Source organism: Eumetopias jubatus, unplaced genomic scaffold, assembly GCF_037043125.1.
Source record: "Eumetopias jubatus isolate StellerSeaLion01/CBP00866 unplaced genomic scaffold, mEumJub1_p1.0 scaffold_2, whole genome shotgun sequence".
NCBI lineage: Eukaryota > Metazoa > Chordata > Mammalia > Carnivora > Otariidae > Eumetopias > Eumetopias jubatus.
Window position 1 is genome coordinate 45123799 of NW_028274808.1, and position 24496 is coordinate 45148294.

General features: G+C 51.5%; 1 protein-coding gene across 4 annotated transcripts in view; it reads left to right on the top strand.

The window, feature by feature from the left end:
• The window catches only part of SLC25A37 (solute carrier family 25 member 37), a 37629-nt gene that overhangs the window by 5885 nt on the left and 7248 nt on the right, over positions 1–24496 (top strand). Inside the window, exon 1 of one of the 4 annotated variants that reach the window (XM_028114236.2) lies at positions 15324–15451. The exons of 2 other annotated variants lie outside the window; for them this stretch is intronic. The gene's annotated coding sequence lies outside the window, so the exon portion shown is untranslated. Of the gene's footprint in view, positions 1–15323; positions 15452–16015; positions 16342–24496 lie in introns of those variants that run through there. One more of the 4 variants, XM_088020997.1, reaches the window with a different exon arrangement.

Genomic DNA, 24496 nt, shown 5'->3' on the forward strand with positions numbered 1-24496 from the left:
TCTTAGCCTCCCCTCTTCTTGGAGTCTCCGGTCCTTCCTCTTCTCTCTCTCTGTCTCTTTCATCTGCTCACCTCCGCCTCCAGCCTGACTTACAGTGAGAGGCAGGCGGCGGAGTGGTGGGGAGCAGGGGCCTTCGAGCCAGACCGCGTGGACTGGGTCCTGGCTCCGCTTAGTGTGACCTTGGGCAGGTCCCTCCTCCTGTCTTCTGTCTGTGCCCCATTTCCTGTCAGTGCAAAGGGGAGAGGGGCTGTGAGGCTTCAGTCCCTAAAGCACTGATGAGGGAGCCTGCTGTGCATTGAGTACTCTCTGGGGCTCAGTACTCACCTTCATCTCCGGCATCGTCAACAACATAGTTTTGCAGCTACTTTCCCCGTTCTCTCTGGACGTTGGTGTCTGGCTCACAGACTGCTTCCACCACGAATGAATCCCATCATCACTCTGAGAATGTCCCGTCCCGGGCGCCACTGGACTAACATCCAAATCCCTGGGGTCTTTATGCCCCTCAGGTTGATGGCCTGTAACTCCATGGGGCCTCATCCTAACCCCGAAGGTTTCCGCCTCTGAGATCTTGAATCCACCTGTGTCGGCCTGGCCCCGTCTTCCTCATCCACACGGGAGCCTGTGGCCCGCCACTGCAGCCATTCCAGAGACCTCTCTTTCCCTGCCTCACTGGTCTGCCCAAACCCTAGTCCTGGATGACCCAGCGCCCCGTTGGGCAGTTGGAGCCCTTCTGGAGAAAAATCGCATGTTTGCCTCCGCTGGTGGTGCCCTGTGTGCGCATGCCTCTGGGGCCCTCAGCTTGTCTTTCTGTGTGTTCTCGTCAGCCTGTTTCCATCCTCCTCAGCAGCTCCTCAAACTCCCATCCTTCCACTTTCGCAGCCCCTGGGTGGCATCTTGCTCCCTCGTTCATAGAGAAAGCAGGACCCCGGTCAAGCTCATGCCTTCCTGTCACTGTCCTTCCAACCAGCATGCTGTTCCCCGCCTTCCTACTGTCATAAGGGAAGAGGCTCCTTCCTTTGTCAAAGGTGGATCAGCGGGCCTGGGGCAGGGCGGTGTGTGGGAACCAGCCACGGACACCTGCATTCAGTCCTGCCTCCATCGGGGCGCGCGAGTGACCCCTGTCAGCTCAGTGTCCTTGTCTGCAGAGCAGGGATGTTAATACCAAGCCCTCCCTTACAGGGCCGGTGAAAGAATTGAATGAGGCATCTCCCGAAAAGCTGTTGCTGCCGAGTCTGCTGTATAAGTGTGCTATAAATGGTCATGCTGGTGGCTATTTTGGTCATCTCTCTCATGAGTAACTCGGTTTCAGTATCTTTCGCCTGCCCCCGACCAGTGATTCCTTCTTTAAAGCATTTATACAGTCCAAACTTGTCCCATCTTAAATAACAAACACCGGACGTCTCACCTTGACCCCAGGGGCCCCAGGGGTCTTTCTCCTTAAAATAACAAGTGTTAGGAAAGGATCATTGACACTTGGTCTCTGCTTCCTCACCTTGTCCGCCCCCCATCCTTCACCGGCCAGGCCTTTGGCTCTGTGCCCACCACTCTGCTGGAAACCTCCTGGAGGCTGCTATGATCTCCTTGCTAATAAACTCAGTCATTGTTTTCCTGGCCCCTCTAATGAGGGGGCAGCTGCCTGGTCTTCCTTAGAAGTCAGCCTGCCACCCTCTCTTCTTCCCTCAGTTTCCGCCTGGGTCCCAGTCACTCACGGATAGCACACCGGTGTCTCTGGTCCTGTCTTTCTGGGACCTGGGCATCTGTTGCCTCACAGACATGTCGTAGACATGGCTGCCTCGGTGTCCAGGATGTGCAGTGTAGACATCCCTGCCTCCCCTCCAGCCTGGGCCCCCTCCCTCAGGAACTTGGTGACCCTGTTCAGCCTTTCTCCTCCCTCTGCCCACTCTCCCCGCCCTCCCCGACCCCCCCCTTATGTTTTCAGGACCCTTCCACTGGTGCATCTGTAGTAGCTCTTGCCTTTGTTCATCTCCCTCCCACGGCTGCCACCTTGGTTTTGGAGACTCACTGTCTCCTTTGCATTGATGGCGTCCCTGACCACCCGAGTCGCAACTGAGTACACCCTCCTTCCCCTGGCCCCCACTTCCCTGTCGCCTGGCCCTGCTGTTTTTCTCCACGGCCACTGTGTTACCTTTTAACACACAGTGCCATTTACTTACATTTATTACTTATAGTCTTTGCATATTTTATTCATATTTAGACTATTATTTATGGTCTGTCTCCCCTTATTTGAATGTAAGCTCCCAGCGGGCAGGAATCTTGCTCTTTTGTTCTCTGGTATGTTCCCATGGCCAGAAACCATACCTGGCACATAGTAGGTGCTCAGTTAAGGATTTGTTGAATGAATTCCTGTAAATCATTCATAGCTGGTCCTGTTCGCGCTCACTGCTGAGCCCTGCAGCTTCCGTGCAGGCTGCAGCTTTGTCTTCTTAAATAGGGAAGAGTCGCAGTCCCCACCTTTCAGGTCTAGTTATTACATCTAGAAAGAAAATGCAGCCAGGTTTGCAGTGAACTCTGTTTAAACAGTGAACATAATTTAAAAAGTATAAAGCTCTCTGCAGGTGCCAGGTCATGGTTTTATCAAACTGGGAACCTGTTAAAAGATAAGGTTAGCTGATTGGAATGGAAAATCCAGCCTGTTCTGCACGTGAGCAGAGCCGATGCCGGGGCTGAGAATTAGCCCCATCTTCTGCGTCTCATATCGGGTGTCTCTCTCTCCGCCTCATATGCCCCTAGCTGTCCCCGTTGCCTGCAGAATAAAGCCTGAGCCTTGAACAGTGTGCAGAGACCCAGACCAGCTCCCCTCTGACTTGTCCACCAGAGTGAGACAGATAAAGGTATTCTGTGAATAGTGGTTGAATGAACGTAGGCACAGTTTTAAAGAGATGTGGTGGTGGGCGCCTGGGTGGCTCATTTGGTTGGGTGTCTGACTCTTGTTTTCGGCTTGGGTGATGACCTCAGGGTTGTGGGATCAAGCTGCCCATCAGGCTCCACACTCAGCAGGGAGTCTGCTTGAGTTTCTCTCCCTCTGTCCCCACTGCACCCCCCTCTCTCTCTTTCTAAAATAAATAAATAAATCTCTAAAAAAAAAAAAAAAGAAGAGATGTGGGGAAAAAAGTGCTTTGAAACATGCGATTAAACAAATGCTAGTTTTAATTTTTTGATGTGTGTTGTTTTTGAATCCATGTGTACCTTGCCCATAGAAAGACTTTCTCAGCCCTTTTGTTTGCCCTTTTTTTTGCAGTAGAATTCGCAAGCCACAGTTCTATCCCGATGAGGCTGTTAATTCATCTGGCCACCCACTTCATTCCATGCTTACTGAGAGCCTTCCCTGCCAGTCTCTGTGCTAGACACTGGGCAGCAAAAATAAGTCCTGGCCCCTATTCCCAGAGCATCGCTCCCTATAATTAGATCCTGAGCTAAGGTGGCAGGACTGGCTCCCTTTGAGGGGCAGAATGGCCTAACTTGGTATTTACTTTCAAAGGGGCACAAGGTCTGGGGTGTCTGGACTCTGGAGTGCTTAAGCTGCCATCTTGCAGGTCCGGAGGCCGTCCAGGGAGCATCATTCTGGGCTTCTTTGCTCTGCAGTCTTGAGTTGGCTCCTTCCCTGGTAGGAGACAGTGGCCCTCAGTTGTCCTACCCACCGCCCACCCCCCAATCCTCTTCCTAACCCCTGAGGTTGTTAGTCATTCTGGAACCTGAACTTGGCTCCCATAAGGTGTCTCTGAAAACATCCTCCACCCTACCAGTAACCCCAGACAGTTGGGAAGGGCCGTTGTCTGGTCACTAAGAGGTGTTACAGTTTCACATTCATGCTTTCTCTCTGAAGAGAAAACAAAACATGTTGAAATATAAATCCCAGCAGCAGCTTGGCTGAAGCAAGAGTTGCATAACAGCTTTAAGAAACGTCTGGCCATTGTTGGGTCAAGTGGGGGGCTGCAGCTTCGTGTTGTTGAGAGGACTTCCTCTGGGGCCTCTGGATCTCGCATCCAGCGAGAGACCTAGAAAGTGGCGGCACCCTGAGGTCTGGCTGGCAAAAGCCCCTGCCCCGGTCGCTCGTTGTGGTGACAACTTTGGTTCCCTGGCACGGCCATAAAGGCTCCATTTGAGATGCTCCTGGGGGCAGGGGCTGGGGAGGGCCGTGTGTGCTGGCGTGGAAGCCTCTAAAAAGGGCACTGCCCTGGGGCCCAGTGGGCACTGCCCCGGGGCCCAGTAGGCCCTGGGCCTGCCATGGACCACCTTTGAAACCTTGGCCAAGTTACTTCTCTAGGCGAAGCTAGTGTCTCCTTGTCTCACAGACTAATACTAATCTTCTAGGCTAACAGCATCTGCTCACCCACTTGACGGGGCTGTTGAGAAACTCAGGCAGGATCGCGTTTGTGGGCGGCTTTTGTAAACCTGGACTTGCCCAGATAATGCCAGATCGTATCGGAGGCAATATGCTTAATGATTAAGAGAGGAGAGCGGTTCAGGTTCACAGCACAGGGTCTGGGGCCAGACTGCCCGGGGACAGTGCCTAGACAAGCTACTGACATACTCTCTGTGCCTCATTTTCCTCATCTGTAGAACAGGGATAATCACAGGACCCACCTCAGAGTGTTGCTATGAGAATTAATTAGGATACACCTCGAGTGTTAAGAATAGCGTCAGGTACCTGGTAAGCATTTGGTTAATTTTAGCTCCTCTATCATTTCTGTAAATGTTATTACTTGAACACCTGTTTATGCTTGTATGTTGCTTTTGCACTTTATACTGCACTATTTTTGTATTGTTCTCACCTGCATTCTGTCATTGGATTCTGTTAGCTCTCCTTTGAAGGTGGGAAAAGGCATGTGCTGTTTCTCATTTCACAGATGAGAAAACCGAACTTCAGAAAAATAAGATGCTCTGGAAGTCGGGCATTTTCTGTTACTCCAGAGCTAAAGGGGGACAGTGAGGAAGGAAGCAGGTAGGAGCAAGCAAGTGAGGTGCTGGGGAGTAGACTCACATGTTAATGGCAGCAGAGCCCCTGAGCTGCGTTCTGAGATGAGATGATGCTGCCCCAGCTGCATTCTTGGGATGGAGGAACTGGAGTTAAGGGAGCACCAGCAGCGACTCAGAGTCCAACATGGAACGCAGGGCTCTAACGTGTAAGTAGGAGTTCTTTGGTCAGATACTCCGGTAACTGAGGGCAAGAGGATGATGACAAATTGCTGTAGGTAATTTTTGGCTCTGTCTGGCCTCTCTCTGGAGCAACTTGCTCCTGCGGTGGCCCCTTCTCATGTCAGCAGGGAATTAAAACGTGGAGCTCAGTATAGTGATTTGAATTTGGACTGGCCTGAGAAGCCTTTCCAAATCCCAGGATCAAGATGGCCTGTTGGGAAGAGCACTACGTCATTGCTCCTTGGTCTGCTAGGGCAGCTGTTTCCTTCCCTTAACGCAGGGAAGAGTAGCAAAGACCACCCCGTCTTCCCTCCCTTTCCCGTCTGCTCACTGCCTCTAGGAAGAAAATAGAGCCAGGCTTGCGGCAGACAAACCTTTCTACTGTTTAAAAAGTATAAAGCTCTCTGCAGGTGCCAGGTCATGGTATTTATTATCAAATGGGGCTCCTGTGAAAGGGGTAAGGTTAGCTCATCGGAATGGAAAATCCAGGCTCTATTTCCAGCCACTGTGGGATTCGCTGCATGGCCTCGGGCGCCTCACCTCTCTCCTTACACAGTGTCTCCCATCTGTTGAGTGAAGACTGGGATGGCCCCCCTGCTCCCACCTCGTTCGCTGGGTTATACTCAGAGCCTGCTCAGAAACACCTTCAAAATTGATCCCGTAGGGCTGGTGTTGAGAGGAGCTGTGTGTGGCTACTGAGGTGAAGAACCGTGAATGACAGGGCCTTGTGCAGGGAGGACAGCAGGGCCCCCGGGGCAGTTAGGGCCCCGTTCATCTCTCGGGGTCAGCATTTTGTAGGCTCACTTTTACTTTTTAAGTGAGCCTGCCCCTCCAGTGCCAGGCAGATGAGGCTGGGGATTTTCCCACTGTGGTCCCTCCTGTCTCTGTTTTCCTTGTTTTCTCACAACTGGTGTCATAGAAAAGTAAGAGGGGAAGGAGGTAGGACACAGACGCCTTTGTCTTGAGGTCCTCTGGTCCTTGTTTCCGCATGCTGCCCGCCGTGACGGTTTTGCTGGCGCCTTGCTTGCCCCGGGCCTGGCAGTAGGTGCGGAAGGTGGTGGATGGATACGGGCAGCCCACAGGAAGCTTGCCAGCCAGGCCTGCTCAGGACAGGAACACTCCGGGCACTGCCTCTGACTTGCAGTGCCCCGCTCCCCCACCACCCTGGACTAGGGGAGGTCCCAAGGATGTCCCGGCGCTGTCACGAGCCTGGATTAAAGGAGCAGGGTGGTTAGCTGATGAGCAGCTCTATAAAGAAGTCAGACCAGAGCAGGGAAGCCTTTCCAAAGGAAAGATGGTGGTGGTATATGTATACATGTGTGACGGTGGAAGGGGCAGACCCAGGGTGTGTCTTAAATGAAGAATGAAGTCAGTCTCTTTTCTTAGTCACTGTCTCTGTGGCTTATTTGCTTAAATGTGGGCTTGTGTTAGCCTGATTCATAGAACCGTGGAAGGGTTGAAAGGCCTTTGCAACAATGCAGCTTCATCTGCTGGACTTCACTGAATGAAAGTAAGGAGCAAGGACATACAGAGAGTGACTGCATGTGCTGGGTACCAGGGAGCCGAGGGCTTGACACCCCGGATGTCTCTCCCCGCGGAAGCCCCCATCTGGCAGGGGGGACAGATAGATTGATGAATCCTTCCTGTAGTGGGTGTTGAGCCTGCCCTCAGGGACCCTGCACCTCGTCTGGAGGGGTCGGGAAAGAGCCCCTCCAGGAATTCTCTCAGTATCTATATCTAGACCAAAGGGGTTGCAGATGTTAGAACAAAGCTGTGCCATTCTCTCTCTGTCCCCTAGGCTGTCACGTCCTGTCCCCAAGGTGCCTGGCCATAATCAGGACACCTACACCCCTCTGACACTCTGCGTTTGGGATTCTGCTTGGAGCCTTCTGACTGCAGAATCCCCGGAGACAGTTTTCGTGGTTCGAGGTCACCACACCGGGGCCTCCACGTGAGACCTGCCCCCTGTTCTGGAATTTTCTTGCCCCCCCACTTCTCTGCAGTTTCTTCTTTTTCTCCCTCATGTTCTGGGGTTTTAATTCCCTGTCCGGCTCCCAAGTGACAGCCTGGTGGCTTTCCCTCCCTGAGTGGGACAGCAGTGCTAAAGACCAGAGGGAGACAGGAACAAGGAGGGAGGGACGAAAGCTGTCATACCGAAGGCATTTCTGCTCATAACTGGCTCATAATAAATGGGTGGCATTGGTGGCAAATACCAGCTTCAGGAGCAGCCAGATAAGTGGCTAAAAATTAAATACCGTCACATGACTTGTGGAGGGTCAGGGTTTGCCTGAGTGACCTTTACTGGCACAGGTCATGGTTTGTAGGGTTATGAGGGAGAGACCTGACAAACAGTGTAGGTGACCAGTGTGCTTTCCTGAGGACAGAGACTGAGCTGGAGCCCCATAGCACCTGGACCTCTTCCTGACACTCCTATTTGAAGGTCATTCCTTTTCGCTTTTTAAAGGCCACCGCGGAGCTGGACATTTCCCCCGCGCCCCTTCCCTTTTAGCCTATCTGTCTCCGGTAGAGTCTCCTACAAAATGCAGAGAGTACAGTTCCCAGGGCTTGTCCCATCTGCCTGTGGCAGTTTTGATAAAGAGCCTGAAACTGGACTCCCGAGGAATGTTCCCCCTGCTGTCTGCATTAGTCCAGGGTTTAGACAGAAGTTCTTGGAACTTGCAGCTTTTGGAGACTGAGTCCTGTTTCTCTAAAAGGCCGGTCCGGTGACATGGGCAAGAATCGGCTGACCCCAAGGCCAGCCCTTTCTCTCTGTGTCTGCGGATTCCCCTGGCACAGGAGGTCTTTGTTACCAAATCTGTTGGCTGAGTGTTTTGAAGGAGGACATGTGTGGGCCTTTTCAGTGTCCTTAGACAATGCTGAGCTGTTAACCCAGAAGAAATGGTCAGTGGAGAAGCCAGGATTTGAGCTGGTTGAAGTTCTGCCATAGAAAGTGTCCTATCAGGACAAGGAACTGTCAGTGAAATGGCTAAAATCCCACATAGTATGTGACACTTGGGAGCTCTCTTTTAATGTGATTGTGCTTCATTTCTTCTCCCCCTTGAATCTTGGCTTCTCAGATAATAAACTGAATTAACGTACATGTATTTACGCAGTCCAGGAAGGATGGCGCGGTAAGTGAGCTTTCTTCGCAAATTACTGCGTATTTATTGTTCGCAGCTAGAGCTTTAAGAATGTCCGCTTCAGAAGTGGCTTTTCATCGCAAAAACAATGTAATAGCAATAAGGAATATATTGACAAGTTGGTAGGACGCCCAGTGCCTTCTGTGCTTCCAAAAGAATCTTTCGAGTTTCAGGAGGAGGTAGAGAAGCGGTTGGCACTGCCGTCTGTCCTGATCGGGGGGTGGTGCACGCTGGGACAGGTTCAGGTGGAAGCAGGTTCCGTTTCTCCCTGGACTCGGCACTGTTCCCCCACGGGCTTCTGACGCCGGCTGCGGATGCTCTCCCTGACCTTGGATAAGAAGTCTCGTTTTCAACTCCCCCCCGGGTGTCTCTTTCAAGGGTCCCTTGTATTTTCTGATAATCCAGGCACAAGCCAGTTTCTGAAATTCTCTTTCCGACCCTAAGAACCAAAAGTCACTACAAAGCTGGACTTTTACCAGAAACTGCTTAAAAAAAAAAAAAAAGAAAAAGAAACTGCTTTAAATTGGAAACAGATTTCTGATCTCTGAGCAGCCAGTTTAAGGGACAGGGAGAACCTTTGTCAACCCAGAACTTGAGCACAGAGGGCAGTGAACAAACTAAGGAAAAGTGAGGCCAAAGCGGATTCTTTCTGTACATTAGCATTCGCCTTTTATTTTATATTCTTTAGCAGTTGCTTTTAGAGTGAACTGTAATTAGCTTAAGATGACCAGAGGCCCACCAACCGAGTGCCTCTGAGAAAAGCACTTCACCTGTGCGAGTCTCAGTTTCTTCATCTGTAAAATGGCAAGACTGAACCCAAACTAAATGTTTTCTTAGGAAGTTTCCAGTTCTAAAATTTCCACCCTTTATTTCCATGGGGCATTATAACTTTGGGACATCCTCTTCTGACTTTGAATGTATAGACCTGGAGACACTTCTCTTTAGAGGAGGACACTGGAAAACCCCTTCCCTGGAATTTCTACCAGGGGGTTAAGGAGCAGGGCTAGGAACCAGGTGCCAATATACCATTTGGGGGTCCCCGCATCCTAGAGTGCCTGCTCGTCCTTACTAGACTACTAGAAATTATAGTCTGTGTAATTTCCTTGAAACGTCCAACTACAATGCTTAAAGACTGCAAACCATTCATTCAGGCAATTCCAGAAATGCTGAATGGCCACAGCCCCACCCTGGAATCAAGGGGAGCCATGTAGCAGATGCTTCTGGAAGGCCCTGTTTATAACTCTGACTCCATCCTGCCGGGGACCTTTTATAAGTTCACTACCAGGAAGCTGAGTCATTGAGGGGTCAGCTGGCATGGCCAAGGTCAGGCAGCTTTGCCAGCAGCACAGATGGGTTAGCCCAGACGACCCGAGCGTTTGGGGGAGCGCTTTTGGGAGTGACAGAGTGGGGTGGGCTCCTCACTTGGGAGGCTCTCGGTGGTGTCCCCTCACGGTGACGGGAGTACCACTGCTCCCCATGGTTTGTGCTCCCGTTTAGATTTCACAGTGAGAAACGTTCTCCTGTGTCTTTTACCTCCTTTCTTCCCCCCCTTCCTCCTTCTCTTTTCCCACATCCAAGGCCGGAGGTCAGAGCCAGACAGACAGAAGGGTGAAATGATCCTCACCGCTGCCGTGGTTTTCAGGGCAGCTCCAGGTGCTGCCGGGGACACCAGCCTTCTCGGGGCCTCTGGCCCCCTCCCACCTGCCACTGCCCGTGCCCGAGGTAGCCCCTGTGCGCTAAGCTCCACTTGCCCGACTCCCCCGGGCTTCAGAGGCCCTTCCGGGACCCTTCCCCACATGTACAGGAGGCTCCCTGCCTTTGCTCTCCTTGCATTGTCCCCTTCTGCTCTGCTTCAGGGCCCTTAGACTTTGTTATTATTATTTTTTTATTTGCATGGTTTTTGGTTTACTCTCGCTGTCCTTATTAAGACGACAGACCCCTTGAAGGCAAGGACTCAGCCCTAGCCACCCCCGTGGGCACACTGATGATGTTTGTGCAGTGGGGAAAAAAACCCCCGTAGTTTGACCACGCCAGGCTCCCGCTCTGCCTTCTGGAAACCCTTCTCGTCAGACGGCTTCAGTTTAAATCCTTTAAAGCCCTGGTTTCCAGGACAAGGGTTTTAGTCAGCATGAAAGCTCACCCATGATTGCAGGTCCCTGCCATTGCCTTCGGCATCCAGGAAAATGTAAACATGACTCCCCCAAAAGCTTATGAAACAATTTGTCCGTGCAGACATTTGTACGTGTAAGTGGATTCCGGAGGCTGGGAAGGGAATCTTCGGGATGTTTCCTTTGGTCTCTTTCCCCTGAGAGAGACCCAGAGAACATCAAGCGTGGTGTTTCTGGTATTTGGGGTTTCTTTCTCTGTCACTGGCTGGTGTGCAAGGTGTGTGAAGAAAGCAGGAGAACATCCTCTCCAGCTGTGACCTGACCCCACCCACACATAAGTCAGCCAGCATTATGGAGATAATTGGATCTCAGCATTTGTAGGGAATCTGGCTTCAGTAACATCTGGGAAATTTACCCTGAACCCCTGCTTAGACCTCTAGCATACACTGAACTCTGGAGCCCAGCTCTGATGGGGCTATCCCCTGTGCGGGAGGCCCCAGAAAGGCGCATCGTGCATGCGGGACTCAGCTAGTGTGTAACCCTTTGGGGGAGCAAGCAGCAAGGAGACAGCTGTTTGGCAAGGGGCGTGCGTGCGGGGTTTCAGGGGCCTACTTTGTGTATGCCCGTGGGTGACATTTTGTGTCCCTCTGCGTCCTTGACCATGGGTTATTGAGTGTGTCCGTTTTATAAAGCACGGTGCCGGGGCACTGAGACCGCAAATGCGTGAGGCCGTCCCCAGACTTTATTGGAAGACAGGCATGCAGACGCGTCACCTGATAATAATTATAAGTAGAGAAATGAGCAGGAGAAGGCTGACGACAGGGCCGTTCTGAGAAGTCTTTTCTTCCTGTGGATAACAGGCTAATAGTGGGGCATGCTTTAGAAGGTGGAGCCTCGGTGAAGGGTGTGGAAGCTGGTGTTGCAGAAGCTGACAGGACCACACTTGACTTGAGAAGCGCATGCAGGGCCTCGGAGGTGCTCGGCTCCCTGGGCCTGTCTGGGACGGATTCCAGGGGGGCCGTCGCCTCCGCTCTGTGGCTCTGATGGCCTGTCACCCGTGTCGTCACCCAGTCTGTCACATACAAACACGTGGCTGGCTTTTGACAGCTCCCTCCGTGCCTGAGCAGTTGGGGTACTGATCCCTGGGATGATACCTTTTGGGGTGGCCCAGGCCAGAGTGCCCTGGACAGGGAAGCGCTGTCTCATTGAGGCTGGGGGCCAGCCTACAGGAAAGGACGGAGAGTCAAACTCTGCATCTTAGCCGTTTCTGCCTCCCGTGGAAGCTTTGCCTTCTTTCTGAGAGCGCCTGGGCTGATCTTCCAGGTGCTGCCTTCCAAGGCAGGCTCTGGAGCCAGGAATACTGTTGTGTCTGGGGGATCGCGCTGTGCATTCGAGACCCCTGGCTGCCTTCACCAAAAACAAACAAACAAACAAAAAAATGCTATCTCAGGTGTTAGAGGAAGTCTAGGGAATTATTTGATTGTGACAGGATTTCAGATATGGAATGAGCTATGGATTAGATTTAGGATTTTAAAAAGATTGTGGTGGGCGCCTGGGTGGCTCAGTCGATTAAGTGACTGCCTTCGGCTCAGGTCATGATCCTGGAGTCCCTGGATCGAGTCCCGCATCGGGCTCCCTGCTTGGCAGGGAGTCTGCTTCTCCCTCTGACCCTCCCCCCCATGTGCTCTCTCTCTCTCTCTCTCTCATTCTCACTCTCTCAAAATAAATAAATAAATCTTAAAAAAAAAAGATTGTGGTAAAATACATATAAAATTTACCATCGTGACATTTTTTCTTTTTTCACATTTTCATTGAGTTTTTAATTTTAATTCCAGTATAGTTAACATCAGTGTTATATCAGTTTCAGGTGTACAGGACCATCTTAACATTTTTTTTAAGAGATTTTATTTATTTATTTTGAGAGAGAGAGAGAGGGAGAGCACAGAGGGAGAGGGAGAAGCCGGCTCTCCGCTGAGCAGGGAGCCCGATGTAGGACTCGATCCCCGGACCCTGAGCTCATGACCTGAGCCGAAGGCAGACATCTGAACCGACTGAGCCACCCAGGCGCCCCCCTCTTAACATTTTTAAGTGTGTAGTTCAGTAGTGCTGAGTACATTCACACTGTACAGGCACTCTCCAGAACTTCTTCATCTTCTCAGAGTAAAACTGTCCCCATTAAACAATCACTCCCCCTTCCCCCCCACCGCCTGCAGCCCCTGGCAACCCCCATTCCGCTTTCTGTCCCTGAATTTGGCTACTCTATGTGCCTCATGGAAGTGATAATCATACAGTATTTGTCTTTTTGTGATGGGTTTATCACATCATGTTCATCTTCATCCATGTTGTAGCCTGTGTCAGAACCTCGTTCCTTTGTAAGGCTGCATAACAATATTGTATGATAGACCACATTCTGTTTGTCCATTCACCCACGGATGGACACTTGGGTTACTTCCACCTCTTGGCTAGTGTGAATAATGCTGCTGTGAGCATGGGTGTGCAAATATCTCTTTGGGATCCTGCTTTCAGTTTTTTTTTGGTTATAAATCAGAAGTGGGATTGCTGGATCATATGATAATTCTGTTTTTAAATATTTTTTGGTAACCGCTGTACTGTTTCCATAGGGGCTGTACCATTTTACATTCCCAAGGACAGTACACAAGGCTTCCAATATCTCCTGGATTCCCCTCCCCTCCCCTTCCCTCGCCTCTTCTCCACTCCTCTCCCTCCCTCCCTTCCTTCCTTCCTTTTAAATACAGGTGTTTTAAAGCTGCAAGTAGGCCTGATGTATAGTAATGTAGATACATAGATTTATCTCCCCCAAATAAGACACAACCCACACACATTTGTTTTTCAAAGGATTCTTTACTGGTTTCATAGATTTAGACTGTATGAGGCCAAAAAGGACCTCCTTAGAGACATCAGTATTAACTCCATTGATCCATTTGACAGATACTTGCAATTGTAATAGATCGTGAACAAAACAGAAGAAATCTCCCATCTTTTCTGGTGTTTACCTGCTGGTGGAAACCCATGTTGATGCCCAGCTAGGCTAGATTACTTCGAGGTCCTTAGAGATTTGAGGGCAGAGCTGGCTTGGAGTCTGGGTCTTCTCACTCTTGAAACAGGACTCTGTCCGTTTGATCATACTCACATTTAAGGGCACATTTTGGGGAGATTGCCCTGTTTGGGAAAGTGAGACACGCTTGGTGGAAACATCCGTGCCCTGCAGCGCCATGTGGCTCGATCCCCCAGAATCCAAGGGACCTGTGAGCCTGCCCATGCCCATGGCGAGGGCCCAGGTCCTGCAGGGTGACCGTGGAGCCCAAGCCAGGGGCAGAACCCACAGAGGACACCCCGTGCCCTGTGCTGTGGCCCCTCTTGGCCCCATCTGGCTATTTCTCTATGGTTCAGAGAGGAGCCAGCCCTTGAGCACGGGGAGGGCCCTCTCCACAGTGGTGACCTCGAGGGAATGGGCTGCAGTCAGCAGTGTCAGGGAACCTTGGAACTTTAGCAATGGTTAAAGGTTTTCCAGAACCACCCTTGGCGCTGAGCAGCCAGGCCCGGCGAGCCAGCTTCCTGAGGCACTGTCATCTTGGACCCTCTGTACCCGTGTAAACTGACACTGGTGATTTTCCCTCTACCTTTCAGGCTACTCAAGCTCCCTTTGTTACATAACCAGGATTAATGTAAGCAACCAGGTCCATTTGTTTAGAAATTGAGAGCCAAAAAAGGTGAATGCAGGAGTGGGGCTGGTGGGGAGGGACAGAGGTCCCTGTGGGTGCTGTGGGCAAGTGCCCTGGCTTTTCTGGGCCTCAGTTTCTCTTCTGTTAATAGGCAGCAAAAATACAAGCTGCTCGGCCTGTGGTGAGGGTGACTCAGGTAATCTAGTCTCAGTGTGTGGTAATGGTGGGGGGCGGGGTGTTGCCCCCAACCAGGGCTGATCTCCTCCGAGGGAATGAGGGTTTTCTGAAGGAATTACGGTAAAAGTTACATCTTCCTAGGAATTTGCAGTTTATCCAACAAACAAACAAACAAACAAAAACCCCACACATGCCAGACCCCAGGCAAAGGGCTTGTCGTTCATTATTTCCTTTAATCCTCACAGAGACGTTAGGAGGTAGGTGCTGTTATGGTCCCCTATTTACAGATAAGGGAACAGGCTCAGAGAGATTGAGTAACTTGCCAAAGGTGCAAAGGTGTGAGGAGGAAGCAGGAGAGTGGGGGGGGGGGTTAGACTCAGGCGGAGCCCTCGAGCCTACGGTGCTGGCCGTTGTGGGTCTGGAATCCAGTGGAAATGAGAAGGCCACCTTGCTTTGTCCAGCCTCTTTCTGATCAGAGGGGGTGAGGGTTGGGTTTCACTCCTCTCCCTACCTTGTGAGGTTATAGGGACTGGGGCATGGAGTCCTCAACACCAGGGCCCCCCGGCTGGCCGCTTCCTTCTGGGACCCTGGGGTCTATTGTGTGTGTGGTTTATGGCCTGTCCTACTCTGTAGTCTGATGTTCAGTTCAGACCTGTAATGAGATCCTTTGTGCCAAACAGCCATTTGTCAGCAAGCAGGAGAAAAAGCCCCACACCTTCCCGGCAAGATTAAGCTAGTTTTGCTGGTGATTCTTAATAAGATTTCAAAGCCTTTTTATTAACATAGGTGGTTCCCTAAACCACTTAGGGAACATGCTGGAGCCCTTACAAAAATAATGACAAAGATGATAAACATGTGTTAAGCACCTCCTGTACTGTGCCATGTACGCTTGGTGGAAACATCCATGTGCGGAAAAGTTTTCTTGAGGATCCATTGCAGGAAGCACGTGAGGGAGGGGTTTTTGCAGATGAGGGAACCGCCATTCAGAGAAGTTGAGTAACTTCCCCCAAGTGCATACAGCTGAAAAATAGAATAGGACTTCGATTGTGAGGTGGTTGAGGATACGGGATGTCTTTGTGTCCTCGGGTCCTATTCACAGAGTCAGGCCTAGAGTAGAAGCCCACCATGTAATTTTTGATTGGATGGATGCATTTCAAACCCCAGGGACCATCTGAGCGTCAGGCCGGTAGGTGGTTGAACAAGGTGTCTTTGAGATTCCACAGTTGGGATTTTCAGCAAAAGCTTGAAGGATGGTCAGCAGGGCAGGGTCTGGGAGCTAGAGTGCTGGTCAGTGCTGGCGTAGTGGTGATCAGCTCTTGGAGCTATGGGCTCAGGTCACATAACTGCTTCCTCATTAAAGAAGACAAAGTGGAGGTTGGGGGGCTCGATGGGTGGCAGAAGTCTGAAGTCAAACAAAAGCCCATCGGGAACCCCACCATACCAAACCATGACGGCAGAGCCTTGAGGGCTGAAGGTAGAGGGCAGGGCCCAGATTGATCATGTGGAGAATCAGTGCCTGGATTCTGTTCTGCACTCAGGTAATCCTGGTGCCTTGGGGTGGCGTCATGTGCTTCTAGGGTATTTCCGTGTGGAATCTTGCATTAAATTTGTTCTTTGATGTGGCGTTGCGATGTTTACCAATGTGCAAGGAAAATAAAACACTTTTGCGAATGAGGTATTTCTTCAGTTCTGCCCCTGACATCTTGTCCTTACTTGTAGGTGGGGCGTTTTATAAGCCAATGACATAGACAAGGCTGCTGAGTCAGGGGAGGCCCTGCCGAGGCCAGGATCACGCAGTGAATTAAATTCTTTCCCGAAAGCAGCCTGAACTTTGGAATATTCAGTCTTAGCCTTTGAATACTGTGGGAGTGCCAGACTTTCATCCATCAACATGCCCCTCCTGCCCACGAGCTGGGACGGCGAATGGCTCAAGCCCTTTTTGAGGAGAGAGAATGGGTTCGTACTGAACAAGCCACTATTACCCAAGTCCACTTGGGACCTGTGGCCAGGCTGATGGCCAGCAATGCGAAACAGCAAAGCTCTGTGACCTCCGTGTGATTGGGCTCATGACTCTCTGTAAGTACCCTGCTTGCAGCCTGGATGTAGATCCCTCAAAAGCTTCGTGGTCTTAACCAGTGAGGATTTGGGGGACTTTGACATAGATGGGGCTACTCCCTCTTCAAAAAGGTCGGGCGCATATGGAGTGTTGTACCTATCACTTAGCATGGTAGGAGAAGCAGAGCACATCAGAGACAGGAAGGAAGTTGGAGATCACCTGTGATCCCTAACTGTCTACCCCCTAGCGAGAGGTTGGGTGGCCTCCCCGTTCAGAGTATGGCTCTGGAGCCAGTCTGTGTGTACTCTGTGATCTTGGGAGCTAGTTGCTTAGCCCTTCTGTGCCTCAGTTTCCTTGTTTGTAAGATGGGGATAATTAGTTGCTAGTATGACTGTTTTGTTATTATAATTATTTTGTGAATGGCGGCCTTGGGGCTCAGAGAAGCAAGCTGACCTGCTTAAGGCCACACAGTCCTTAGTACCAGATGTGGGACTAGAATGCGGGACCCTTGCTAGAGCCAGACGAGGTGGGTAGGTGTGACTGGTGGTTCAGGCTTCCCCTCCAGCCTCACATGCCATCTCCTGGTGGGGTCACCAATCCCGTCCGTGCACTCTGAGCTCTGTTACCTGGAATCTTGGGAACTTTCCCACCTGTAGAGCAGCAATAATTTAATCCTTTGGGCCGACCACAGACTGGATGTTCTAAGTATGTCCTGGGTACATTGGGTCCGAGCCAGGCACGGATTCTTTCATCCCTCCCTCCATCTGCCGGAGAATCTTCTAGAGAAGGGGAGGAATGGCCAGGCTTAGCTCCTAGGATAAAGGGCTGTGGGAAAGTGCTTTGAGCCGTAGCAGGGCAGTGAGCTGCTACCCGTGGGTGTGGGGTGGTGGCACAGTGGCCTTGCTTGGGGCCGCAGCTTCGGAGAGAGCAGAGCGTGGCCAGCCTGTAACGAGACCCGGCAGGGAGGACTTCTGTTTCCTGGGCCTGAACCCTCCTCCCAGACGCTGGAGGCCCCATCCGTGTTGGTTACTGTGTGGCTCCTCATAGCTCCCGTCATGTGCAGTACGTAACCATGGAAAACACTGGAATATAAAGTAAATTCCAAATGCCTGAACAAGCTGTTCAGAGCCTCCCATAGTCCAGCCTCAACCTGCCTTTCTCTCAGCAAGCATTTATTGATTATCTAATGCTCAGCCACCCGCCTGAGCCCAGGACTACCTCTCCATCTGCACCTTACCTCTGCATTTCCCCTCAGGCATACCCTTCAGCCATACCTTCCTCTGGTTCCCAGACCCACCTGCACATTCACATTCCCCCTTGGCAGAATCGTTCACTTCCTCTCCCTGCCTGGTTGGCCTTTTTTATTTATTTATTTTTTCAATCAAAGTAACACGCGCACAAAGTCAAAAATCAAGTCAGATGGAAGGAATCGTAAAGACAGCTCCATTTCTTACCAATTGTAATACTGTTCCTCCTTCGAGGGACGGCTCAAGTGGCCCCTCTTCCGCCACCTTTTCTGGGTTGGATGTGATCTGGGGTCTGTCTGACTCCTCACGCTATGGCCTGTTCCCAGGAGAAGTTGTGTTTGGGGCCGTGGCTTATCCCCTGGGAGGCCGAGGCACTTGGTTTTGGTTGTCTTGGTGGGATTTGTATTTTCTACTGAATGCTTAGGCACGTTACCCTTAGAAACAGCAGTGCCCTGAAGCACACCCCTAATGGGCCCTGGAGGTTTCGGGACTCCGTCCGGAGAGTATGAGTGAGAGATGGCGCGAACGCTTCGCAGGCCCACACTTTAGAGGCAGTGGATAACTGGGAACGTTGGAGCGTGGCTAGTCAGTTCACATGAAAATCGGGTCTCCTGTGGGACGTGAGCGGAGAGACAGAGTGGCCTTGCTGGTTTGCTCTCGTGTGTGTGAGCCCCCCCCCCCCAATCCTCCCCTGAGCATCCGGGTGACTAGGAATGGAGGGGAGTCTGGCCCTTCTGCTAGGTGAGGCAGGGAAATCGGTCCCAACACGGTTTAGCTGGAGGTGTGTTCCCACCAGCTCTCATCTCTCTGTTTTGTCTTGGTGTAGCTCTTCCCACTGACGGTACGGTGAACTGGCCCCTCTGCCTGCTCTAAAATAGGGGGGCTTTCAGAATGTGTGTGCCTGGTACTCCCCACGCACCATGTCACCACATGCTTCGTTCCCCTACCTTGTGCCCCCTTTGATTTGGGGGTGGTGGAGGGAGAGGCAAGGACTTCTTTTAAGGGGTCCTTTTTCTCTTGTTGGTTCCTAAACTTGAAGAGGATCAAATTTTCCTTTTGATTAAAAAAAGAGAGACAGAGTAACATTCTCTTTATGTCTATACTTTTGCCAATTTGGGAGATTTAAGAAGACATGATTGGGAATTTTGAACTTGAGAATAAACTTCAATGTGCCTCTGCTTGCCGTGAACAATGTGGTTCTCCTGAAAGCATTTCCTGCAGTGCTCTGTTCCTGGTTAATGTGTGTGTGGGGCGGGGGCATGATGCCGGGCCTTTTCCTCCTGCCTCGATTTTGATGATTTCTGCAAGTGTTTTCAAAGGGCTAGGGTGTGATCATCCATCTTCCGTATCGTACATAGTAAGGACGAGGTTCCAGGTTGGGACGCAGATTCTGAGTTGGAACCCTGGCAGTGTTGAACTCAAGAGAGCTGAAGGCTTTACTGTGTCTGCGTGGTTCTCCTTGATGTGGTTTGGGTTTCTTCTCTGCTGTGCGTGACTCCTAAGGATTCTCCGAGGCGAGGATAGTACTTTCTAAGCCCTTGATGAGGTCTGTAGCTTCATTCCAGAAGACAGTTCTTTCCTCACAAAGCACAGTGCCAAAAAAGCCTCTCTCCCGGCTGCCTGCAGGGATCCGCGCGCCCATGTCTCAGCCAGCGAGACCTGCATGGGAACAGGCTCCTTGGCTTGACGCTGTCTGCGCTGGGTGGTGCTGGATGGGAGCTGGAGTGTCACCAGCAGACCCCAGTGCCGGGGACACACAGTGTCATGGATGGGCTGTGGGTGCAAGTGGGAGAGCTTCGGGCACAGGGCTGAAGGAGGCTGTGCGCCTGTGGGTGGCTGGCTGTGGGCTTGGAAAATTGGGAGGGGGCTTGGGTTGGGACCTGCAGCCTGGCTTAGGCTGTGGTTCCATTTGCTGACTGTCAGTGCCCCTTGGCAGACGGGATAGAATTAAACATCGATTTGACCGCTAATTCTGCAAGGGACACTGGGCGGCAGACGCTGATATGATTTGGCATTTTCCTAGCACTCTGTGGGTGCCTGAACTGAATTTCCTTTCTCTGGGAGCAAGTCTGGAACAGCAGAGACTCCTTGGTAGCCTTTTGGGGCCCAGCCCTGGTCCCTCAGTGGGTGCGTGTTGTGCCCACCTGTTATGCTGTGATACTTGTTCACACCATGACCCGGGAGCCCCGCATACACCCCTTCCTGCCCTGTCTCCCCATTGCACCTGCCCCAAAGTAGGAGCGTGGCAAATGCTTTTGAGTGGATGAATGGGTAGATTTCGCCTTATCTTCTCCTGGTCCTGATAGTGCGTGTATTTTTGACACAGGAAGTTTCTCATATTATTATTTGTTCTTTCTTTACTTATTTATTTTTAAAGTAAACTCTGTGTCCAGTGTGGGGCTTGAACTCACGACCCTGAGATCAGGAGTCGCATACTCCACCAACTGAGCCAGCGAGACGCCCCACTTGTTCTTCATCTTCTGGAAATACTGAGAAAGGAGGACTTGGAATCTGGGCCAGGTGGGAGGACAGTGACCCCACGATGCTGCAGGTCCTTGGGCTGGGCAGGATCTGCAGGGAGGTCACAGGTCTCCCCGCCAGGCTTGGCTTGCTCCCTTAGCTTTTTTTGCTGGGCACCACTTTCTTGACTGAAAAGGCAGGTGCCAAGCTACGTGTGCCCTCTGCCCAGGGCCCTTGCAGCTCCTGTCATACGATCCTGCAAGCTCACCTGAGGCAAAGGACACATTTTCCACTCTCCAGCCACCCTCCTCCCCTCAAGAAGAGAACAAGACGGAAAGGTAGGCTCATCCTGATTTGTCTTTTTAGGGGGAAGTTTGCCACTCACTCCATTCTGGCCTTGCTGGGAGCTTATGGAACCCGTTTAATGCGAATACAGAGTTTGTATCATTGGCATGGAGCCCTCCTATAGAATCGCCCTTCTAGGGCTGGAGGAGACTTGCTCAGTCACACAGGGAGTGGCAGAACCAGGCCTGAGGTCTCCTGATTTCTGGGCCAGAGTGCTTGGATAACCCGCCCAGAGGCTCATGCTGCTTCCCGGCCGTGCTGCTTCTCGGGCCTGTCTTCCGGCTGGTGCCGGCCATACTGTGCCTGGGATGCCCCGGGGGGTTCCTCCTGACACCCCAAGCTGCCCTCTGCGATTCCTGCGTCCAGGGCCCATGCCGGCGACAGCTGTTTTCTCAAAGTGTGTTCAGCAAGGTGGAACTGGTTATTCCGTGAGACAGGGTTTCTGTCGCCCAAGACAAACAGTAACAAGTGCCTTGTTAAACAAAATTCACCAGTGCTTTCCTGAAGGACTTCCCAGAGCCTTTAATATGCTAATGTGCATTCTGAATTTCCAAGAGTGGAGAATTAAAAGGCGGAGATTGGGAATTTATTATAAAGAAAGGGCGGGCGTGCAGTGCAGCTAGGCCTGAGCAGGAACTGAAACCCAGGACAGGAAAGGCGGTTTGTGAAATTCTCTGTCTCCGTCTTTTTGGTTGGTTTTGGTTGTGCTTTTTAATCTCTGCCCTTTCTCTGTTGTCTTTTTCCTTCTGTTTACCCTCACGCCTGGGCTTTTAGAAAAACATTGTGGTAAAATATACCTAACATCGAACTTGCCATCCTAGCCATGTTTAAGTGCCCAGTTTGGTGGCATTAAGTACATTCACGGAACTGTACGTCTTGTAAAAGTGAAACTCAGGGTCCGGGAAACAACCACATTCCCCTCCCCCAGCCCCTGGCAACCACCATTCTACTTTCTGTTTCTATGGTTTTGGCAACTCCAGGTACCTCGTGTTACGTGGACTCAAACAGTATTTGTGTGTGTGTGGCTGGCTGGCTTATTTCACTCAGCATCATGTCCTCTGCGTTCCCCCAAGCTGTAGCCTATGCCCGAATGTCATTCCTTTTTAAGACCGAATAAGATTCCGTTGTCTGTATGGATCCCTTTTTGTTTATTCATTCATCCATCGAGGGACAGGACGCTTGGGTGGCTTCCACTCAACCCCAAATTCTTCTTTGGTCCACAGGTCACTAAAAAATGCCTGGCCCTGAGTTGTACCTTTTGCAAGTAGAGTCACTGAAAATGAAAGAGAGGTTAAACTGAGGGGTCTCCACTGCTCTGGCCACTCCTCCGGCTACTACGTGGCCACCTCGGCTTCTCTTAGCCCCTCCCACGACCATGCTGGTGCAAATTGGCCACCCTCGGGGCACGCAGAGGGTCTGTGTCCTTCTCAACCGTATCTCCCACGTTCCTTGTTATTTATTTCCCCAACGATTCTCCCCTTCTGCATCCTGGTGCCTGACTGAGGGTGGGTGCTCCCTGCGGGCAGGTTGAAGAAATGAAGTTCGCACGAAAGGGGCTCTGGCCCCGAGCTTGGCCATGGTGGGCCCAGAGGGTCCTTGACTGAGTCCTCCTCTGTGCTCAGGGGCCGCTTGCCTCTGTCCCAAGCCTGTGTCATTAAATGTGGCCTCCTTTGAGTAGACCTCTTCCCCCCGCCCCTTCCCCAGGACAGAGAGATACCCAATTGTCCTTTTCTTGTTCACAGGGGGTGGGGCATTTTGGTTCAGTAAAATTTACTCCAGCTGCCTCACCCCTAATTTAAAAAGAGAGAGGTGAGAAATCAATCCCAAATTTCCCGTGTAAGTCTGAGAGCTGGCCAATGTGAGCGGCTTTGTCAGGGAGAAGCCTTCCTGACACTATAGAAGGGGGGGTAGGAGAAGAGGTGGTCTTCGTTGCCTCCCAGCTTCAGCCAGGCCTTTCCCACGGTCAACTCACTCCAGCTGCCAACAGCTCTCTGGGAGCTCGCTGGGGGGGTTATTCCATGCCCCGACATTGAAGAACCTGCTCAAGGTCCCAGCGTTGGAGTTCAGACCTACAAGGTTGGACTGGCCGGCTCTAAAGCTTCCTGCCTTGGCCCCCCCCTCTCTGTGCACACCGCCTCCCCAACCACCCCCTCCTCACTTAACCCTGGTGCCCCCCCCTTTCTGCCAAGGCTGGATGCAGAATGTTACTAGAAACTGCTAAGGCCGAGAGGGCCCTTTTTTTAGGGGTTCTCCAAACTGAGTGATGATCAGAATCATCTGGGGAATTAAAAAAAAAAAAGAGTTTAGAATCCACATTTGTTGGAGTGGTTCTCAGAGGTACATCGTTAAACATTTCCCCATGATTCTGGTAACTAGCCACGGTTCCAGTCCTCTCTTTCATTTTCCAGTTGAGGACACTGAGGACCAGAGAGATGAGATGCCATAGCCAAGGCCCCTGGCCCTGTTGGAGCTGGGGTCAGGTCCAGAATCCAGCCTCTCAGCTCGTCGTTCCAGGTCCTGTGTGTCTTCTCACACTGCTTGTAAGGGGCTCCTTTGTTTCTACCCACTGGGACCCAAGGGAGGCCTTCACCACAGGCTGGTCTTGCTGCCCAAGGCCAGAAACCGGGGCCAAGTGGGGGGTGGAGAAGGCAGGAAGCTTCTCCAGTCCATCCCCAGGGGCTCTCCCCTGGGCACAGGACTGGCAGGAGCCACCCATTACCAACGGGTCCCAGGGACAGGCTGCCTCAGCTCTGCATGTGGCTCAGCAGATCACCCCTGGGCTTGAGAAATGCAGCAAAATGAGGACTTTTTTTTTTTTTTAAATCAATAGGGAAGGGGTGGTGGGAGGGACAGGTAATTCCAGGAAAGCTACTCATATTTTAGGGGGAGAATGCAATAAGAGACGTAGTACCGCATCACCCCCGTTGGTACCCTAAGTTGCACACATTTGTTTGTTCACCCATTCGTTCCGCAAATATTTATTGGACCCCCCGACCCCTGTGTGAGTTAGACACCGTAATAGGCGTTGTAGATATACTGTAAATTAGACAGGCGTAGCCCCCCCCCCCGCCCCCATGGAGCTTAGACCTCTGCAGGGCTAGATAACTAGAACCACAGCCTTTATTGTCATTAACAGTAACAATGGTCATAGACATTTAATTTTCTCAACCATTCTGTCACAGGAGGAAACGAAAGCGGGGCGGGGGTAACCATCTAGCCCAGAGTCACAGCCTAAGTGATGGGATCTGGGTTCCATCCCTGTTTGCTCTGTGCCGCCTCCTGCCTGGTGCCCCTGCTTTTCATCAGGGGCAATTATAGGAAAAAGCCGGGGCGGGGGGTGGGGTGGGGGGAACTACGGAGCTTTCTTTGCTGTAAAATGTGAGCGATTTCAAGTGTTGTTGAGGATTTAGTGCCCTGGGTAGCCTCAGCAGTCCTGAGGAAGCGGGTGTGCCTCTTCCGGAGTGGACACTTTGCACTCCCATACTCGGTTCACTCTGGCCAGGAGCACCCGCCGAGCAGCGTCAGGTGCCCTCTAGGTTGACAAATTCCCTCTTTCTCCTTCCCTTGCTCATGTTTGCGTATAATGTATCCTCCATTATGAAGCCACCTCGAACACCTTTGGAAACATGTTAGAAGAGAAAATAGTTCAACAAAAGGCCCAGGGACAACTGACCCCATCCATTCCCACCTCTCATTCCCTGGAATGGGGGCCCAGATGTGGGGCAGCTGCCTTGGGCTGGGCCAGGGGGCATTTTCACCGGAAAACAAAGTGTAAAGTGGTGAGTTGTTTTGTTGTTTTTTTGAGAGAGTGGGGGAGGGGCAGAGGGAGAGGGACAAACAGGCTCCACGCCCAGCGCGGAGCCCAGGCAGGGCTGATCTCATAACCCTGAGATCATGACCTGAGCCGAAATCGAGTCAGGACGCTTAACCGACTGAGCCACCCAGGTGCCCCAAGTGGGGAGTTTTTAATAAAGCTAAATTTAATTTAAGGAACAGCTTTATAATCAGAGGTAGTCTTTGCTTTTTTTTTTTTTTTGGCATTAAAAATGTCCTTTCATAGAAAATGGTCGTAATGGAGGGCAGTGGTGATTGTTGCTCATGTTGTTACTGTTTTATGGCCTTT